General features: G+C 40.4%; 1 protein-coding gene across 2 annotated transcripts in view; it reads right to left on the bottom strand.

Annotated features, from left to right (window-relative positions):
- Window positions 1-17,703, bottom strand: part of LOC117486642 (leucine-rich repeat and fibronectin type-III domain-containing protein 2) — a 147,304-nt gene that overhangs the window by 81,897 nt on the left and 47,704 nt on the right. The window contains exon 2 of one of the 2 annotated variants that reach the window (XM_034135148.1): window positions 4,995-5,123. The gene's annotated coding sequence lies outside the window, so the exon portion shown is untranslated. Of the gene's footprint in view, window positions 1-4,994; window positions 5,124-17,703 lie in introns of those variants that run through there. The other variant, XM_034135149.1, reaches the window with a different exon arrangement.

Raw genomic sequence — 17,703 nt, 5'->3', positions numbered from 1 at the left:
TTAGATGAAAGTCTAACTTCTTAAGTTGAACCTAATATTGTTTAGCTGACATAAAACATTTAATTAAAGTCAACTTGTCAATCTTTTAAGTACATAGTCAAAGACACCATAGGATTCAATTCACCTGAGATATCTAGTGAATGTCCTAGTTTCTACCCCAGGCCCTCCTGTGGATTTGTATTTATCATAGAAAGAAGCCTATATAGCACTTCATTAACTCCCTGTATACTGTTACACAAATAAAAGTGTTTCTGTGTAGCAGCACATATTGCAACCCAAGGCGCTGTCTAACCACCCAACGCTTCATTGTCTGAACAGTAATGATGCCAGTATGATAATCAACATGTTCCTTACAGTTGTATTCACACATATGAGACAGGTTAATATGGCTCACAAAGCAGGCAGTGCAATCTGAGGGTGGCACAGCTAAATCACAGGAGTATTTAGACTATTAAAGGATTGTTGAGGAATAGGCTGACTCGATCCTGCACCCTTCATCCAGGGTGACAGTTTTGGGACAAGCTCATAAACAGCTGCTGCAGGAGGGGGAGCTATTCAGGGATCTCGCCATCCAGAAATGTTGTTGATCAAAGCTCAGTAGGAAGAGACACAAACAGCACCACGGTGGATTCTGAGCGACAGTTTCATCAGCCAATTTTTATATAATCTGCACGATTCTTGGATGTAGCCGATTTTGTCTGACTGTCAAGTTTGCTTTGAACTCAATATATTTGGGTAATGTTTAAAGCAAATCACATTTTTCCCCTTATTCTTTGTACAGATCTCTTGGAAAGGCTTCCAAGCACTCCCACTCTCAAAATATATCCACAGAGAAAAGCAATGCATCACTGCGTTATTCATAAAACTGATGGCACATCACTTTCATTGCAGTGGGTCATGTGCCCAACAGTTGAAATAAGAGAGAATTAACGTTAAACAAACAGCCCAGTGTCTCTCGGAGTGATGGTAATATTGGACGATTCTGCAGCTCACAATGTACAGTATGGCCAGTGGTCATTTTCAGGGGAAATGCAGGTAGATATGGCCTTTATTTAGTGAGGCATACAAGTTGAGGTGTAGACAAATAGCTCAAAACCTTTGCTAAAGAAAACTTGGCAAATTAGGCATTTGGGACTGATGAAAATATCTTGTGTTAGGGTCAGTGGGTTAAAGTTATTATGTAGACTGCTTCAGAGCAACATTATTACCAAACTGAACATTTTTTATTCAAACATCAAATCCATTCTGTTGTACAGATCAAAACATTGAAAATTGCCATCATAGTCAACACACTACAGGCATTCATCAACCACTGCTTCAGATGCTTCTTGGGGTTGTCCATACCAGAAACCATTACCAATGCAGACTTCAAATAGAGCGGCAAGCTAGAACTATCCAAAATAAATGAAATCCAAGAAGGTGTTACCATGAAAATGTGAAGTCCACTAGGACAAATGTAACATTTGTGATATTGGGCTATATAAATAAACATTGATTGATTGATTGATTGATTGATTGATTGATTGAAGTCCATGCATTTGTTACTTCAAGGCATGGACTATTGTAATTCCTGATTATCAGGCTGTACCAACACGTCTCTCAACACTGTACAAAATAGGATCATTTTACTCCTGTATAAGCTGCTCTGCACTTGCTCCCTGGCCAGGTAACATCCTCTTTTGTACACAACTGCCCCACTATTACGTTCCAAGAGTTGTTAATGGTTCCCTAGAGTCTTCAAAAGTACAATGGGCGCCAGAGCATTCATCTATCAAGCTCCTCTTCTGTGGAACCAGCTTCCAGTTGGTGTTTCGGAAGGCAGACACCATCTCCACAATTAAAAGCATGGTTAAGACTTTCCTTTTCGATAAAGCTCAAAGTTAGGGCAGGCTCAGGTTTACTTTGGACAAGTCCCTATGCTTCTATCGGTGTAGACTGTTGGGGGACATTCACATTTCACCTTTCTTCTCCTACTCATACATGCATTTACAGTGCATGATTGCCCTGATAGGATTACATTGTAGTTGGTTCAGTAAGACACTGAAAACATAGGATGAAAAGTCAAGGTTAAAAAATACCAAAGTTACCTTTCCTGCATAAACTCCTCATTTGCATTCCTAATAGATATTATTATAAGACGCATTGATTATTGTTACTGAAGGTCATTAAAAGTATGTTTTTCAAGGATGTGTTCTGTTTTAAAAAATATACTACCACCTAATAATACAAATAGGTAATGAATATAGTCTTATTTAATTGCAGGATAACATTGTTTTTGCTAAATTTGTCAATTATAATGCAGACAAAGAAACCTACTGTAAATGAAACAATGCGAGTCCCATTTTTTGGGGGGGGGGGGGGGGTTTATGTTGATCAGCTGATGGATCTGAAAGTCAAAATAAAACATTCATTGGTCTGAATGTCAAACTCTGAATGTTCATTTTAGCAGCCTCAATATTTTTGCATGACTTTGTTCATTAGCAGAAGCTTTACCAAAAAGCATCCTTTGTGTCAATACAGTGAATATTGTTGAATCATCAATCTAAAGGGAATACATTCAAGTGAAAACAAAGGTAATCGACAGATAAATGTCAAATGCTTGCCAGTCTATAGGCTTCATATTTACTCTATTCACCATAAACATACCTTGTGGCAGTCCATTAGCAAGAATCAGTGAATAAATAAAAATGATATCTGAAAATAATTAGGACTATTTGGGATAATCATAGTGTGTCAAATGCTCTTTCAGTCCAATATCAACCCACTTCTCATATATCTGAACACCAGGCCTCCCTGCCAATGAAACACACTTTACAGCCCGTGTGTTTTCACCTGACCCTGCTCGTCCTTCACAGCTCCCTGGGTTTCTCAACCTATAAAACAGGTATTATTATCTGCAGCTTCTCACGTAATTTGGCGGAATATTCTACAAGGGCTCTGTGCCAGGCGCCAGTCCTAAGGGGAATGTCAGTCCTAACCTCATCTCCAGCTATCATTGGCTCTGTGTGAGCTCCTCATATTCACCAGGAAATCCATGGGGCGACAGACAGAGATGAGGGAATAGGTAAGGAACAGAGGACAGACAGGAGGAAGGGGTGAGGGAAGGAATATGGAAGTAAAAGTGGAAGAAGGGAAGGAAGGAGAAAACTAATAAATAACAGTAGAGAAAAAATGGGACGCGTGGAAAAAGGAACACAGATGACAGTAATACCGACGGGATGAAGGAAGGGAGTTAGGAAGGAAGGGATAAGAGCAAACAAGGGAGAGCAGGAATACATTACTTAAGAGACTCAATACATGATGAAAAGACAGTAGAAACAGAAGAAAAGAAAGGGAAGAGACAGAGGGAAAAAAGAAGGAAGAAATTAAGAAAATCAAGGACAGGTGGAAAGAAAAGAGGTAGAAAGGAAATATTGAAGGAAGGTTGAAAAAAACATGAGGACGAGATGGGAAAAGAAGAAAGAAGCAATGTAAACAAACTGGGACAATAACGGACAAAGAACATGAGGAAGAGAGGAAAGAAACAAAGGAAGGAAACAAAGAGGTGGAAAGTAAGAACAAATGGGAGGATGGAAAAAAAGTTAGACGGGAAGAACGTTCAAAACATTATAAGAAAGGAAGGAAAGCAGGAAGGAAGAATGAACAAAAGACATGACAAAGAGAGAAGGTAAAAGGAAGAAGGAAAGAAGACAAGATAAAGGAAGGAAGGTACAGGCAAAAAGAAGGACTTAAGGAACACATGACACAGATAGGTAAAAAAGTAACTAATGAAGGAAGGATTGGAGGATAGAAAGAAGGAAGGCTGGAGAGAGTTCAAGGTTTGATTGATTCCGTCAAGAGCTGTCCCTCATTCACTAACTGAATATGTATGAGAGAGAACAGCTGGCTAACTTTCTTTAAGTAAGGACTGAAATAAGCAAGTATTGATGGACTGATCATCTTTGACATTTTAAGTTTACTTTCCATTCCCTCTTTGCATTCACTCAGCCCAATCAACCTGCCTGATCAACACTAAACATCTCCATATGCCAACTGACACGTGTAGGCTAACGGAGCTGTACAGGACACATCAATCTGTCAGGAGAACTTTGCAGGACTGACACTTTGAAATCGTTTCGAAACACATGTCAACATTCATAAAAAAGCATTCCTGACACCCAAGCCATCCCCTGTTGTGTTCATAGACGTGGCTAAATAACCTGTAAATGCAACCCTGCATTAGACATGCTGCAGTGACTGTAGTTGGCAGGATTCAATGAAGGTCACAAGTGGCTCTGTCTTCTTATGCAATTAACCCAGTTTCTCAGTGAGGCAGCAATCTGTGGGGAAGCAATTAAAATCCAAACTCATCCCAGTGTGAGGACTTCACAGAACAAAAAAAAAAAAAAAAAACCTTGGACGGCCCAACATTTGTTTGGAGGCGTTGATTAAAGATTTTCTTAGACATCTGACATTTTTAAAGAGGGGACATGGGAGGAAGGAGGCAACGCAAGAAAAGGAAACATATTATTAGGAACAGCTCAATTGAGGGAGAAATAGAGAAAAAGGCCAGATGGAGCAAAAGGACATTTGGGAATTGTCTCTTTTCTTTCATCGAACAATATCTGTTAGATATTTAACAGAATCTTCATTTACCGGCAATTGTTTGTTCATGAAAGCAATGCAGCTCATGCAAAAAATCGTATCAACTCACTTGACTCATCTTAGTACAAACAGAGCCAATAGGAGAGAAGATGCTCCCTTGTTCCTAATATTTGTCTTAAACCTGTGTGTGTGTGTGTGTGTGTGTGTGTGTGTGTGTGTGTGTGTGTGTGTGTGTGTGTGTGTGTGTGTGTGTGTGTGTGTGTGTGTGTGTGTGTGTGTGTGTGTGTGTGTGTGTGTGTGTGTGTGTGTGTGTGTGTGTGTGTGTGTGTGTGTGTGTGTGTGTGTGTGTGTGTGTGTGTGTGTTTGAGAGTGTTTGAGAGTGCGTGTGTGTTTGAGAGTGCTGCACTGACCTTGAATTCCTCCTGAGGGCAACAAACAGTCCCAAGTCTTTCCTCTCCTCCCACGGATGAACGCTGCAAGGTGATGTCTCTGTGTGTGCTGAGGAAGAAGTCCTCCACCTCATCTGTTCACTTTTTCACCTACAGGAAAACAATGAGAAGAGGCATGAGCAATGGCAGCGATCTTATACATATGTGTGGTCTGTATTTCTTTCATTTCAGAGAAAACAGAACACTGGGTCTCGCCCAAACCCTGACTGAGGTCTGGAGTTACATCTATTCCCTAAGGGTAGCATTATTTCGAAGGAATTGTTAGACGCATAACAAAGAGAAAGTCGTCAAAGTGCTGGTTTCTACACATTTCAGTGAGAATTGCGACTACAAATGTGTGGCTGTGGCTTTCCTGAAAAAGAACAACCCTGAGGCTATAAAAGCCATACAGGAGGGATTTTAATTCAGCAAGGCTTGGAAGAGCTTTTATAAATTGGGTTTCTAAATTAGGTAGGGTGCAAGCGCTTGCATCTAATGCAATAGTTATTTTAACACACATAAATGTAAAACAGCAAGCTGGGGTTTTAATGGCCATTACATGCTGTTACGTTCCTATTTGTGTACACATTTAACAAACCAGAAACGAATGGTTATGCGCTTCAGAGGTGCTGCTAAGTGTATTATTATTTTGTCTGAACCAGACTGGCTTTTCCCCCCTGTATACAGTCTTTAGAAGCTAAGCTAAATCCCTTCCAGCTTCATTATTAATGCACACAATGTTATTAATCTATTCATTTAACCCTCAGCTGGAAAAGCAAAAAAGTGTATATCTTGAAATGTTGGACTTTTGCCATTTTTTAACGGGAGGGGGGAATTTGAAACTTATTTTTGTTTTGATTTTCTTTAAATAAGCTGAAACACACTATTCCATGGTTACCCTAATACAAAAAGACAGGTGACACCCAAACTAGTATCAACATGCCAATCAGAAGGTACCCATGCACTAAGGAAACCCTTTTTCAGCGTCTATGTTATCATGCTGTACTGAAAAGGTCTTTAAGCAAGCCAATGGGACCGTAAACTCATTAAGAAAATGATTACTGTAGTACTTCATCAAGTGAGAAATAGCATCATTTTTTCGTAGACTTCTACACTATTAGTCGCCCCCTGCTGAATATTAAAAAAGAGTTGTTCAGTCAACGTCGTTTAGTCATGGAGGTTGCCACTTGGTAAAGTACAGTATGTCTGTAAGGGATTTTCAGTCTTTTAAGAGTGATGGTTTTGATCAACTGGTTTGAGATTGAAAATAATTCTGTATCAACATATAAACCTACATGTATATGTCTGGTTTAAACACCAGAATTATTGTTGTACTTCGGTAACTGTCCCCTAAAAAAAGAGTGTTTGAAAAATAAATAATGAAAACAGAATGATCCTAAAAGTTAAGCAACATTGCGGCTTGTCAGGATTGGGTACAGGCATTACATTTTGAAAGTACAAAGGCCTTTTTTCGTCAAAAACCTTTGATCCTGCCAGTAAATCGGAGCGCTTGTATCTGAATCATCGTGGCTGGCTGTGAGCATTCTTTCTTTCCCTCTCATTTTAATTCATCATGTGTGCCAAAGTCAACTCCACATCTGAAAAGGGTTAACGCTGTACATTTCAGTGTAACACCAGTTTTAGTTTAATATTACAGGTGTGTTTTGACATTAGAATATTACCAGGAGCACATTCAATCATCTCAGGAAGCTCCTCTCGCCTTGAAATCTCGGTTACTCCCCACCATGCTGCCGTACAGGTCATGAAATGAGGTTGCCAAACCATATCGCCTTGGGTCGACATGATAATTGGGGGCGCCTCTTTGTGTCACGCTGACATTGCAAATCGCTTCGGCGTGTTTTCGGGGTGGGTGCCTGCAGCGTACATCACTCAGCCACCGGCCAGCTTTACTTGGAGCTAAGTGCTGTGCCAATTATTGCATGACACCGCCATCCATATCTTTTCTCAAGTAAATTTATAATTTATGACACATCCTCTTTTCTGCCTTGAGGGACCTGAATGCTATTATCCTGCTAAAGTGAGATCTGATTGGGCAGCTGCTATCTCTCTCGCTCCTTTGAAGTCATTTTCTTCAAGTGCCCCTCTATAGTCGCTATAATGTATCATCGTCCAACAGAATAGACATACAGTGAGCCGGACAACACCATATTCTTCGGTCAACAAGGGAACAGTAAAGTCTTGGCTAAAAATACCAGCTTCACAGTGTAAGTGCTGAGATATTTGAAACCATATATATTTTTTGTTATGGTTCCTCCATCATCCTCTCTTTTGTGTCTTCCTGTGCAGATTACTCCCCCCACAAAAAGAAGAAAGATACAGTCAAAACTTTACATAGCTACTACCTTGCATTAAACGGCAAAACATTCACCACGTGTGTTGAAAGTGGTATATACGTTTATTTAATGAATGCACTTTCATCCATGATAGGAATTGGCAGTAAGATCAAATACACATTAAGAAGTCTTATCGACAATATGCCTCGAGACAAAGCGTTGATAACTTAACCTAAACTTTAGTGATTATCCCACTTGTAAGGTGATTACTCAGCTTCAAACGTAACCTTAGCTTCTCAAACATTTAGTATAATGCTTTATTATTTAACCATAAACCATAACCATAAATAAGCTTGACTTTTTCACTCCAAACTTAGCCTTAGCCTCACTTAGCATTAGCCTCATGTTGTACATATTGTCTTCTTTCATTGTTGACTGGGGATGTGTGTCACTTTTGTAAAGGAGAGTGTCACTGAGCACAATCATTTAATTGTATGATTTAATACACATGATAATAAATTAAAATGTAACCCTTAAACTACTATTAGCTTGACTTTTTCAACCTTCAGTTTAGCATTAGCCTTTTTGAACCTTAAACTTTTATTATAATTTTGACTTGCAACCCACTATTGCTTCATGTACATTTCTTCCTGTCTTTATTTTAAGATTATCTGTTGGCTCTTTAATATAGAAACAGGGGAAATATATTGGAGAGTGAGAGGGGGATGACATGCAGGGCCGCCCCTGGCCAACTTGTGGCCCCACGCAAAGTTATATGATGAGGCCCTCTGTGTCGCGAGCGTCGACGGGGGGGGTGCTAGTGGAGCCTCGCAGCGGCGTGCTTACACTAGGTGCGCCGCATTTGCGCTTCAGATGAGGCTCCCTCCACGAAGCACCCTCCGCAAGCTGAGGCCCCCTCCGCAAGCTGAGGCCCCCTCCGCAAGCTGAGGCCCCCTCCGCGAGGTGAGGCCCCACGCAGTCTGCGTGATTGGCCTGTAGGGAGGGGCGGACCTGATGACATGCATCAAAAGGCAGCACAACTGAAGCAATGACTCAGCCTTTCTAGCCAATGCTATATCAACAAATATAGAACTGCTGTATTGCATGTGTTACTTTGCTTTTTCAGCTTTGTCTCTTAGCACAATCTGAAAGGTTAACAAGGAACGCTACATGTTTCCATTCATAATTGATTGACACGTGACTCAGCAGTTAGTTGTAATGTAATGAATCATCTTGGCAAGCTTTCAAATATGCTCTACATTATCTATGTCTTGTATCTTTTTTAAGAAGCTGCCTCAGTGGTAGATTTTATGTTTCACACAGTGTCTTTTTTCTTACAGAATAACAGTTTAAGTGGGGTCAGCCAAGAACGTCACCAAGCATCCTTTCGTTCATTGAAAAGCGTAGTGAAAAGATAATAACATTGCATTTTGCTACCAGATGACCTTGTGTGATTGTTTCACTGCTGAACGAAGACTTGATTGTGTAATTCCAACAAAACAAGCACGTCAAGCTGTCAGGAATAGCAATAGCTGGTTAGTTGTTTCGTACATTTCATCCCTAGTGGCTGTGATTTGCTTTTCTAGACCAGGTACCTGATCAACTAAGGTGACAAACTACAGTTTGTGAGACACTTTTAAAGGAACTTCACTTTTGATGCTTTTCTTCGCACAAGCCTTATGTTATTACCTAGCTCAATTGCACTTTTAGAATCCACTCACTTGTCAAAATCACTCCATTGACTTCACAGTAGCACAAAGTTGTCTCAATGACAAAGCTCAACCTGAAGAAAATTGATTTTACTCATGAACATGACTCATCAAGATTGTAACCTTGCTCTAAATCCCTCTTTGAACTTCTGAAACCAAGCAGGACCAACAGTCACAAAATCTGAGGGCGTGAATGATTTCTAAATATTTTTATGGTAGGACACAGGCTGTGTCGACTTCTTTTTATGCATTGGGGACTTCAAATGCATTCGCCCACAACGATTTCTGCTGGGAACCCGCAGTGGCAAATAAACACATCAGCTTGAGTCCATCCCCCTCTGCCTGTCTCATATTTTCCAGTCTATTGCCTGTCATTCCGCTGCCTCATTTGAGCGTCCCTCTCCTCTTTACAGGGGACGGTTCTGCAACTCCATTAGCAAAAAGGTTGGCTGAAAATCTGCAGGATGCACCAACTCTCAAGGACTTTCCACTTACTTATTCCTTCTTCCTCATACCTTTTAAGATACTAGTTTGCTTTTAGTAGACATCTTTGCTGTCAAATACATTGCATTTCACCTGTCAAACTTGGTCCTTTTCACTTCAGAACAACTAAGGGGAGTTAGTCTGTTTGGATGTCTTATCTGTTTGACACAGATTACACTGAGAACTGTGCTGAATACTATTTTGAATTCCCCATCGTAAGGTGAGAATGCATAAGTACAAAGTTCAGTTTGCTTGAAACAAACTAGGTCATAAAAAGTGTTGCTGGGAGGCAACTGTTTAATGTATACTGGCCTAATTACTCAGTATGTATATTCAATATTAGCATTATGCATTAGGCATTTCATGAGGGATAATAGATAAGTGTTTTCTTTGCCAATATATGGAGATCAAGCATGCGCTGTAGGTCTATAAAGTCTACTTTAGCTCCATTGATATTGACAGAGAATTTGATCTGCAGAGAGATCAAGTTACAACAAACCAAACAGTTCAACAACAAGTCGGATGTCAAACAGGTCAGCTAGGTCGAAGTCCAATGAAGGAAGTCAGTTGTTTAATGCTATTGGATATCTACCAATGACATTATTCATTTAAACATTGGCTTGTTTTTTCTTCCTAAAAGATTTCAGCAAGGTTATAACTAGTTGCACTAACAATAGTGGAACCGTAAGGTCAGGCAAAGCTTGAAACCAGCTGGTTTGTACAGATTTGTCCAATGCCATTCGAATGCCATTTACCCTTGAAAACATTCATTATGTCACACCTGGCTGTTCCTGTAGATAGTAACAGAAATAGTTGCATAAAGAATAACAGATATTTGCACGGTTGTCCAATCAGAACTGGACTAACCAATCTCCCCAATAGGACAAAAGAAGGGTATTAGGTTAAGGGTATTCTGAACAACCTGACAGTCAGGCCTTTTCTTGCCTGACAATAAAACAGATTGGGAATTACCATTATGTGGCAATGGACCATTTTGAGCAGCTGGGAAGCACATTTATGTATCTCTAAGGGGCCATAGCAGGTATTCACTTTTAGCAATTCAACAGAGTGATAAGGTACACTGATGGTAATACAGAAACAAGTTATTAGGTGAAATAAACCTTCTTGGGATAATGGGGACTTAGTAGACATTTGCATGTGCCATATTGTCTTATTTTACCCTTGGGCGTAAAGAACCCTGGCCAAGCAACACTCTGCATTAAAAAAATATATCTGTGAATGAACTGAAGCAAACCAGGTTTCCTTAATGAACCAAAAGAAGAGAAAAAAAATATCACTGATGTGCCAACCCTATGACTGGGCACAAGATTAACAATTTGTTAATGGGTTTCTCTCAAAAACTTCAATAGTGCGAATAGGGTTAATAATAATAATAATAAAACATTTTATTTATAGAGCGTTTTTCACGGTACTCAAAGACACTTAACATGTTAAAATTCATAAAAATAACATGTAAAACAACACACATAAAATATATAAAACACAACATTTATTACAGATTGAAAGTAGTTGTAAAAAGGTGAGTATTGATTTGTGATTTGACCATGGTGAGATTGGTGCAGTCACGGATGTATTTGGGGAGGTTAAGGGCTTAAACCTATATTTTACTTCAATGTTTTTCATAGATTCTCATTATATTACTTGCGTGTTATTTTGTGTACCAGAGCGCGAGATATCATATTTTCATTGCCAACGGCTGCTTCTCTGTAAATGTTGTGCAGAGTACAAAATACCACCTAAGAGACCCTTTCTGGGTATGTATATATACTTACATTAGACTATTCAACATGAATCATACATGTCCTGACCTGCAAGCATTATAACTGAGTAAATGTCTATCCAGGCATACTCCTCCATCTCTTGAGTGTTTGACTCATACACATACCTGCTCATGGATTTAATGTGTTCCTGGCCATTTCTTGATCAAAGGTATGTTTCCCAGAGTGCTACCGGAAAGACTTTAATACAGGCAAAGCACATTGATGATGATTCATGCAGGGTATAATGCAGCGACGTGCAGTCAGTGGAGGCAGAGGAGGCAGAGCCTCACCTGTCATACTCCAATGTAACGGAAAAACAATTAAAGAAAAACGAAATAATAATAAAATGTCTCCACTGATCTTGTGTAAATGTGATTTCTGTATGATTCCAATCGCTTTTTATAGTCAAAATCAGCAAATTTGCCGAGATCCGCTACGGGAGCGATGAAAAGTGAGGCAGGGACGTGCTCTGCCTCACGTAAGCCCACAGTAACTTGCTGGAGTGCGGGCACTAATTTAGCGCGGCCACTTATTTTGTGAGCGCGCTCAAGCCATTTACTGTGGGGTAAGGTGAGGCACAGATGAGATCTGCCTCACCTCAGAATGCGTCACCCCACAGAAACTAGCTGGAAAGCGGGCCCTAAGCGCATGCCTGTTACCATCTCACTGTAGGTCACCAATGTAATGTTTGTAGATCCCTTTATTACATTTATCCTCGCCATCCATAGTCTCTAAATAACTTATTTCACGTATATATGATATTTAGGCTCGCTGGTCTCATCGTACAACGGCAATGAAAAAAGCACCAGGAGAGGCAGCCATAACCTCTGCCGCACTGAAGGGGGCGCACGTGAGCCCACAGGTTCTTGTTGCTACTGTAATTCTACGCAGAGACGGTAGACGCAAACAACAAGCTAGACTTTTGAAACTAGAGGAAGATAAGGAGGACTTTTACAAAACAGTAATAGAGATTGTTGTCCAGAAGGATAGCATGGACTTCATCTTCAAGTCAAGGTAAGACCACAACTGTAATGAAAATGGGATCTTAATAAGAAAGAACAATCCAATATTTAGATTTTGGGTATCCTTTTGTTGAACGGTCTGTTTAAAATGAATCGAAGCATCAGACTAAAAAAGCTTTTGAAAATAACAGAATATTTCGATTAAGGTCAAAATATAATATTTGTAAATCTGACTCTGAAAGAGTCAGTGCCTCACCAGCCATGAACCTCACCGCACGTCACTGGTATAATGTCATTTCCATGTTCTGCCTGTCAGAGTTACCTGACAAAAGCCTGTGGACTCATTTAGATCATGACCACAACAGATCTGTGGAAAGTGTGCCTGAGAGTACTGACAGATCAAAGGAATTCAAAGGTTTAACCATGGGAAATGGAGACTTTTTTCAAATACTAAGAGGTTTTTGCAGATCATGTCACACCAGTGCAAAGCTAACAACCATTTACAACTAGCCAATAGCCAAGTGTTTGCTCATAGATCTTCTGTAAAGCCAGCTGTGTTCACAAAGTTACCCTCTTGGGTTATGGCTCAACCAGTACTCGTAAATCTCATTTTCATGTTCTGGTCCCAGGATTAGATTACGTTTTTCCTTGTTCTCAATTTTGTTCTTATTATTAACAATTTGCTCTTGAATCTTGGCACTCAGAAAGCCCTTATCTCCACCAAATACATCTTGGACAGCACTTTGCAGAAAATATTGGGTTACCGGGACACAACAGCACATGATGTGGGGTTTTATTTCACGCTTCAAATGTACTAGACTTCACTGCTTGATTTGAACATCTTTCAGGTTCTAGCAAAAGGTGATGTCATTCTGACATTTAGTGTTATGATTGATACAGAATCTTGAAGCAACAGTAAAATAAATGACAGGAGAAAAAAAGGACGTAACATACAGTACGTAGCTTATGCCTTCATTACTCTGATTTATATGTTCCATCGTAAATGTTTATGTTTCTGTGTACATTTTACACCGTAATTGTAATTGAGGCTCTGGATTTCCCCTGGTAACCATGTGCAACATGTGGCAACATTTTGAATTCCCACAGCTATGCTGCAGAAATGTGGTGTCACTGAAAGGACTTAAACAGTTGAGCTCTTGTTACAGATCCCTCACTTCCTGCCCTTGTGTGTTTCCAGCCTGTATGATAAACTGCCCCGCTCTGATTAGTTCCACCTGCCCCTATCTTCTCCTTATTCCCAGGTGTATCTCGTATTTGTTTACATTTTTCTTTGCCAGTTGTTAAGTTCAAATATGTTTTAACCACCTATGTATTTGGAGACCTTATCCCCTTTAAAGGACACCTATCATGCTATATTTGAACAATATATTGTAGGGCCATACCTATATAAAGTATATAAATATAGTTTTTTTTTCAAAATACCAAACAGATCCTGCATTTTAGCCAAGTCTCATTTCGCTCCATTTGCTCTTTCCAGCACTGTTTTTGCAGGGGGCTGATTCTGTGAGCTGCAGCTGACCACGCCCCCCTGCAGGAGAGGGGAGCGTGCTCTGAACAGCTGCTGGCCTGTCAGAAGAGGGGGGAGATCTCCGTCCTCCGTGTTTTATTATATTATTATATAGAGTCGTTATTCATTTGTTTTAAAGCTCAATAAATAACAAAGAAGACCTTTGACCGGCACTTTTCTAATTTTGTCCGGAAGATTTGAACTTTAACGGACATCTTGACCGGCGAAAGAAAACCTAACTGAAACTCTGCCGCACGGTCCCCTCGTTCCTTGGAAGATGCGGAGAGGTGGGTGTTTGTCATCTGCTGGTGGACTAACCGGAGAGAATTACAGTGCTTGCCTCGACGGGGAGGGATTGCATTGAATTACAGCAGCAGGAGCAAACGCTTGCCTCGGGGAGGGAGAAAAAGAGCCACAGCGGAGAATAAACAGAAGGGCAACCATGGCAACCATGCGTGGGAAGTCTTCTTCGCTGCTTTTGTGGCAGACTACAGCGCCACTTACAGGCCTGGCATATGTACTACAGCGTCTCCAGCGCTTTCGAGCGGCAATGGCCGGCCGTGGCCCAACCCCACATTCCCCTGATAGGTGGAGAGTTGGCCCAATAGCCGTAGCGCCACCGTCCTGACGTCAGTAACGTGTTCAAATCTGGATCAGTTTTTATCAGATCCGTTGCAGCCCCTTTTTTAGAGATTTGGGTATGGAGGAAAATAGAGAGGGTTGTGTTTTCTGACACTTGGTGAGTTCCCTGGAACACCGAGGACACATATTCATGTATAAAAGACGTACAAATGTGCATTTTGCATGATAGGTCCCCTTTAAATGATTACCCATGTACCAAAACTCTGAAATGTCGCTCTTTGTTTCGTGTTGTGTCCAGCATCAGCTTTAATCTGAAAACCATTCAACGGCTTGCTGTTTTTCTTGACATGATCATCGGAATGCCACTCCGCTCATGCCGTACAATCTTCCATCCTCCCATCATTCCCCTGGGATGACAAAAAGATGTGTTGTGTGCCCTGGCAGTAACTCTCAACTCAATGAAGTGTCGAGCCACAGGGAACTCTAACCTCTCTGTCCCAATGTCCCCGTGCACAGCGGACAATGCACCGAGGAAACAGCAGGAGAATAATGAGCAGGGGAGGAGAGAAAACCGGTTCTTCTGTTTGATCAAGAGCTAAGGTCGGAGAATTCATTCAATTGACGTCGGTGCACACAGCACACCCAGGAACAGACACTACTGCAGACACATACCACCAAACTGCTGACTGCTAATGAGAAGCAGTCACTTCCTCACAGTTGTTATTAATGAAATGCAACACGTCTATCAAAAAGCATATTGTGCACAACACACTCAAGGAACATACCACCTACACATGTTAACTACATGATAATAAATAAATGTAATAATAATAATAATGAAGCTGTCTAAATGTGTGGGGGTTAAATATGATAGGCATTCAACAGAAGGGAACGCCTATAGAGTGTAAATTAAATTATAACAATGTACGTGACAACTCATGGCAGCTTGACAGTTTATCTATAACAATAGAAGGTAGTCTACCATCAATGTATTTCCCCTTCATTTCATTTTATGTTGTGGAGAAATGAGTGCACATACTGTTTAAGTGTGAAGCACGCTGTGTAGTTTTCACATAAATCACTTTACAATTATCAGTCGTGCTTAGGGCTGTCCATACAGAATTGCTAACGTAAATGAATAGGAGAAATGTTATTGTTTGGGTATCATTATTGTGTGTCTGGTCATTGATAATCGTTTTTGAGAAGTGGCAACGCATCATCATTGCTAAGAATAGGTTCATAAGGGCACACCAATAAGGTAAATTAGCCATGTTGTATACCTGCTAGATAGCCTGAATTGCTTCTACTTTATTTAGATGAAATTAATAAAATCCCCTCTTGTCCCAAATCATCTATGGCTATGAATTTTACAAATGACTAGTTGACCAGATGGATTATATTTCAAATAAATGTGGCTCATATGTTAGTTTGCAGTTATTTTTGCCCTGTTGGATCTATTTTTAGATTCTCAACAGTGAATTAGCTCAGTACTTTTATTAGCATAACAGCGGATGACTACCAAAATAAGACCCAAGCTGCAACACAAATTAGCTTAAATACTTACAGTATTAGTAAGCAGTTTATGTTTTGCAAATGGGATTTAATAGTCTTTTATTATGATAATGCTTAAAATATGAAATATTGACATTCAAACCAATACATGAAATCTTTGTTTAATTGCTAAATGTAACATAGTTGTTGAACATTACTCTTCGTTAGTTAAAAAATGTATTAGGGCATACGTTAGCTTGAAAAAAATATTTCTGGTTAAAATGATACTATCTTTCAGGAGCCTATTTATGGAAGGTCACAAAAAGATAGTTTTCCATAATTTCCCTTTAATTGGTCTCAGTGTTACTTATCTTTGCATAAATGTATGTGCCGTCGTCTTTTAAATGCCCCCAGTGTGTTCCGAACAGGGCTACATCTTTATCTTACAGCTAAGTCAAGCCACAATGTACAATTGACACATACACTTCATGGCTATGTGCCTTTCTCTGCCCTCATTACTGAGGCACCAAGAAGCCATATGCCTGAGTCCCAATTATTGTCACATTAGCACATGAATGTACATCCGGCATAGGCAGACAGGGACATATGCATGCAAGTCCCTCCTGAAAAAAACATATATACACACACACACACACACACACACACACACACACACACACACACACACACACACACACACACACACACACACACACACACACACACACACACACACACACACACACACACACACACACACACACACACACACACACACACACACACACACACACACACACACACACACACACACACACACACACCATAACCAAGCCAAGCCTGTGCAGCACTCAGACACAATAGTCATATTGGCTTTAAGTGTCATCTTGGGACTTTCTCTCTATGTGAGATTAAAGTCATGTGCCTGGCTCTTCTAATTAAGCTTATTCAAGGCTTTACGCAGTGGCCGGCTTTAACCCAGAGCTTAAGGTCACTCTTTTTGCACAAAGAGGTGAATCTCCTTTGCAATGCCACACAAATGCCACCCTGAGCCCTGCCAACATCTTAAAAAAAACAGCTTTTAATTACCTAGCATTGCCAGTAAAAAGGTGCCAGTACCCAGAAGCCACCTGTTTGTGCACCGTGGTGGCTGTAGATAAGAGGAAGGGTGCTTTCTGCTCTCTCTGGTCTGAAGTCAACAGCCTCCCAACACACTTAATCTGTCCTTCAGAAAGTTGTCATAAATCCACAAGTAGACTTTGTAGGAAAGCCATTTCAGGACAGCCTCCTCTTGTATATTTCAATTGTTTTTCTGGAACTATTATATCCAACCTCTGAACGCTGCAGGTGTGTTCTTTCTTTCTTTTCTTGTGTTTTCACTTCCTTCAGGCAATCCAAATTGAGCCGAGCTTGGCAGTCAGAAAAGCAATTTGTTAAAGGACTGTGGAGTGCTCTCGTCTAATGTTTCATTAAATTATCCCTATTCACCCGCCTCGAGTCTGTAGTAAAGCCTCTTATGGCGGCAGTGGGATTTTGAGCAGCAGTGCCGAGGTCAGTTGCAATCTGATATTTCTTTCCGCGGATTGATAAAGCTACGGAGCCACTCCAGCTGGAGTTGTTCGGGTAAAGGCTTTGTTTTTGCCATTAGATGTGACATTGTGTCCTTCCTACTGCCCGGTAGAGGCTAACGCGGACAATTAAGGAGCTGTTAGCGACGAGGCTACACAGCATGTTTGTGATTGTTATTTCACACATCAATGTTTTGCTGCACATAATTATTTTCACAGCTGTTATTGGGCTCCTTGTGTAAAGAAGCTCATTAAATTGCATGTGCTCTCACACCAAACACACACACAGAGTC

The sequence above is a fragment of the Trematomus bernacchii genome, unplaced genomic scaffold, assembly GCF_902827165.1.
Source record: "Trematomus bernacchii unplaced genomic scaffold, fTreBer1.1, whole genome shotgun sequence".
NCBI lineage: Eukaryota > Metazoa > Chordata > Actinopteri > Perciformes > Nototheniidae > Trematomus > Trematomus bernacchii.
The sequence above is the reverse complement of the archived record's forward strand: the minus strand, read 5'-3'. Positions and strand labels throughout refer to the sequence as shown.